At 25.5% G+C, this 5,000-nt stretch overlaps 1 long non-coding RNA gene across 1 annotated transcript; it reads left to right on the top strand.

Moving 5' to 3' along the window:
- The first annotated feature begins 2,622 nt into the window (after positions 1–2,622).
- On the top strand, positions 2,623–3,994 carry LOC130670278 (uncharacterized). The gene is made up of 2 exons (XR_008990347.1): positions 2,623–3,259; positions 3,674–3,994. It is a non-coding gene; the product is annotated as an uncharacterized LOC130670278 (long non-coding RNA).
- Positions 3,995–5,000: the final 1,006 nt, after the last annotated feature.

Raw genomic sequence — 5,000 nt, forward strand, 5'->3', positions numbered from 1 at the left:
AATAAAAAAAAATTTTTTACCTAATTTTTGAGGGGGGGCATTCGTGTCCCAGGCTCCCCTATTTACCGAAGATTCGGTAAAGTTTTGAAACTATTCGAACCTCTCGAATTATTCGAACCTCTCGAACTATTCAAACCTTTCGAACTATTCGAACCTCTCGAACTATTCGAACCTCTCGAACTATTCGAACATTTCGAACTATTCGAACATTTCGAATCTTCGAGGCGAATCTCGAATCGAATTGTTCGATTCGATTCGCCTCGAATAATTCGAAGTTTCGAGTATTTGCACACCCCTAGAATATAGTCATTTTTAGAATCTCATTTAGAATATCTGTGAATTATTAATTAAGTAATTTAATTATAGGATTTATTGTCTTTATCAATATAAATGTCGGTTAAGATGAAATAATAAAAAAAAAAAAGTATTACCCATTGACTACTATTTTACTACGAGGTCACCTGTCTAATTAATGTCCCATGCCGATGCCGCTTAACTTTGGTTATCGATGGATTGTAGTCTGATCCTCTAGTCTGTTCTACACTTATAATTGAGAAAAGTTTATGGGATTACTTAACTCAAATAATCAAATTGATACTTTATACTTTTAAATTGCTGCCGAAACCTTTGAACATTTTTTAAGTATTCACGGAAAAAAATAAACTTTAAAAATTAGTGTTTGAAATTATAACCCGGAACCCGGGTGTCAATATGGGGAATTTTAATATGCCAAATAATAAATTTTATCATACGTGTCGTCAATTTTCTAAGTATCAGTTACGATTTTTAAAGTATAAAGAGTAATTTTTCTTGCATAGACAATAAATTTTCATATTTATCCTATAATTATTCACGTTTTTTAATCATAAATTAAAAAATTACTATTTAGAATGATAGTATTTACTGATCACTTTATCATTTTTTTACTTGTCGTTCTTAATTCATATAGTTCCTTTTTTTCCGTGTTGGGAAGTTGACAGAATAAAAATTTAATAACTTTGATATTAAAAAATTGTCACATTATTTAATATATATATATATATATATATATATATATATATATATATATATATATATATATATATATATATATATATATATATATATATATATATATATATATTAGGGTGGTCCGTTTGGAACGACTATTTTTTTTTTTCGCTCCCACTGAAAAATATTGTTGTAGACATTGAAAAAAAAATTCTCTGAAAGTTTTAGCTCTTAATTTTAATTCTAAGTACTTTACATTTGATTTTGAAATTATCCCATTTAAAATACATGGGAAAGTTGGGATTTTTTTTTCAATTCTCTATAACTCAGCCGCATTTTAAGTTATCGGGTCGCCGTTTGCGGCATTTTTTAGGTAATTTGATACTCTTCAAAAGTTTCTTTAATAGTTTTACTCTGACTTTAATTGTTTTTTCTGTATCGGTTCTGAAAATAATTTTTTCAATAATAATTTGGGTTTTTAGTTGATATTAACTAAATAACGAAATTTACAGAAAAAGTGCAGATAACGATTTTTTAGGAAATTTTATTCGCTACAAAAAAGGTCCTCTTAGTTAAGTAGCTTAAGTTCTCCGTTCACGTGATATAGGGATTTTAGTAATTTTGTAAATAAAATATTTGTCAAAAATTTTTCCGAAGTTCATCAATTTGACCCCTTTTGATTTTAATGACTGGATTAAATTAATGAAAGGAAAATTATTTACCGATTTAAAATTGAAATGAAATAGTATTTGGTGGAATTTTTGGACAAATATTTTATTTACAAAATTACTGAAATCCCTATATCACGTGAACGAAGAACTTGAGCCACTTAACTAAAAGGACCTTTTTTGTAGCGAATAAAATTTCCTAAAAAATCGTTATCTGCACTTTTTCTGTAAATTTCGTTATTTAGTTAATATCAACTAAAAACCCAAATTATTATTAAAAAAATTATTTTCAGAACCAATACAGAAAACAAAATTAGAGTCCGAGTAAAACTATTAAGGAGACTTTTGAAGAGTATCAAATTACCTAAAAAATGCCGCAAACGGCGATCCGATAACTTAAAATGCGGCTGAGTTATAGAGAATTAAAAAAAAAAATCCCAACTTTCCCATGTATTTTAAATGGGAAAATTTCAAAATCAAATGTAAAGTACTTAGAATTAAAATTAAGAGCTAAAACTTTCAGAGAATTTTTTTTTCAATGTCTACAACAATATTTTTCAGTGGGAGCGAAAAAAAAAAAATAGTCGTTCCAAACGGACCACCCTAATATATATCTACATATATTTATTGGAACTGTATACATAATTAAATATTTATAGGTTTCATATCAATAAAGTCTGATGAGATTTAATCATACATAGACATATATAACTGTATCTATATCATATATGATTAGACAAACCTTTTTTTCTTTATCGGGTAGTTTGTCAATTATTATGATTTTTATGAAAATTAATTTTTGAGTACATTGCTTACCATACACTAACACTTACGTACTGTCGGGTAAACCAGTATGGAAAGGATTCTGCGGGCAGAGCTATAAGGCAGTTAAAGTTAGAAATGACATAAAAAAGGGTGAAACAGAAGAAAATCAAAGCGGAAGAAAATCGCGAGTCTACACGGAAAAAAAATTCGACGAAAAATTCCAATATTACTATCGTAATCCTGGACTATACTTTTATTATCTGTAACATTCAAATATATGATACGAAAATTTACAGTTTTTAAAAGATTTTTTACTATTCACTATCGTAATTTCATTAAGAGTTTATTGTAATCAATTCAATAAGAAATATTACAATGTTACTATCGTAAATAGTAAAAGAATAAAAAATAAGATTTAATTATACTATTTATTCTTTTATTCTTCCTTTTAATTTACAGTGCTGCCTCTATGTTTTTACAATACAAGCTACAAAAATTACGATAGTTGGATTGTAAATTTTCTGAAATGGTATAGTATATGCCATCTGAAGCGTTTACGTATGAAAGACAAGTGTTGTCACAAACCATGATGTGATGCTTGTATGAGTGTATATATATATATAAATACAAATGATGACATCTACTTTGTCTGTATTATTTGTGGTTCAACTATATATATTTATAAATCAGTTCATCTTTATCCACAGTGTAGTGCAGAAATAGAGGTTATTATTCATGACGTTTTTCGGACAATTGTAAATAAGAAATTTAAAATAAAAACTGTACTTTCGTCATTACAAACCTACATAGATTGTGGAATATAATAATTTGGTGGTGTAAGTATAATTATTATTATTCAATTTTTATTAAACTTAATATTCTGTGGGTATATCGTATGATCCTGAAGTTGGCAGATAATTAGTAATTTTCGGATTTTTTTTTTCACCAAAGAAATTACAAAAAAAAAAAAACTAAAAAAATACACATGTAGAAAATTTAAAAAACTATGGGTGCAATTTTTTTAAATATTTTTTTTTTAATTATTTATCGTCTAAAAAAAAATCCAAAAATTATTAGATATCTGCTAACTTCAGTATCATGTATATCGTTCGTTTTAAAATCATTTATCTGGACAAGAAGTTTATTTTTATAAACAATTTAGTAGTATTTTGTGGTCATAGGATAAATGATTCTAAATGAATGAAAATTTATTTTTTCTAATAAATTCAATTCTCCTAATTTTGTTACAGGATAATCTTCATTTGTCGACAATGAATAATTTTACCCGGCTTTGCGAGAGGTAAAACATTTCAATAACCTCAAATTATGGACATTCAACATTTCTCTATGATACTGAAGTTAGCAGACGCCTAATAATTTTTGGATTTTTTTAAAAATGATAAATTATAGAAAAAAAGTATTCGAAAAAATTGCACCTATGGTTTTTTTAATTTTCTACATGTGCGTATTTTGAATACAAATAAATGAGTTATTTATTCATAAATTTTATATATACCAAAAAAATATGTTTGAAAAAATATTAAATAAATGTTTTATTATTACTACTTCAACATGTTTTATTTTTATTTCGAGATTGTATTTTCCTTCTCAATTTAACTGTTAAAAAAAAAAAAAAAATTCCAAATGATAAATTTTTCTTTTTTATTAATTATAAGTTCTACTTTTTTAAGAAAATATATTTTACTCCATTGACTTCTAATTATTATTTTATATTTAAAGAAATTCTACATTACCGACTCATTCATTTTACGATAGTTGTATTAGAATTTATGTTAACACAACTTGTATAATTTACTCTATAGTATCTGATTTTTTCTTTCTGGTAGTAGTATAAATTATAAAATAAAAATTACGATAGTCTATTGTAAAAATTATTATTGAAAACTTATAGTCCAGCGTTACAATACTATATAATGAAAATTACGATAGTTAAATCGTAAAAAATCCGTGAATTTTTTTTCCGTGTACTGTATTAACATAAAGAAATTATTCTGAATCTTATAGATCAACTTAAAAATGTTGTCAATTTGTGATGTTTTTGGTATAAAAAAAATAATAATTGCTATTTGTCAATAAAACGTTACAGTGTTATCAGAAAGTTGACAAATTGTTACCATAAAGTTATCTTTATGAAACATAAAAAAATTAACTTTTTGCTGAACATTAGTAATAATATTAGTTGGAAAAAATCTGCCTTTTTATATATCGCAAAATTAATGGTAAAATTTTTGTTGTTAACTTTTTCGATAAAAAAAAGTTAGGTCACTTGGGGTGCATATAATAAATTAATAGTAATTTATTTATTTTTTATTAAAGTGAAAATTTGCATTAGTTATTGAAAATTACAGATAAGTTATAGAATTATATTAAATGTTATTATTATTTCTGTTAAACAATTACAAATATCCAAGTTCTTTAATAATAGTTATAAAGGAAGTAATAATCGTCCCAGATAGCAAAATGACGTCTTGATGAGTTCTGAATGAGTTCTTATTTATGATTTGGACGTCTTAAAAACATGTTAAAGAAGTCTTTAAGAAGTTCTCAAGATGTCGA

This window comes from Microplitis mediator, chromosome 6 (assembly GCF_029852145.1).
Source record: "Microplitis mediator isolate UGA2020A chromosome 6, iyMicMedi2.1, whole genome shotgun sequence".
NCBI lineage: Eukaryota > Metazoa > Arthropoda > Insecta > Hymenoptera > Braconidae > Microplitis > Microplitis mediator.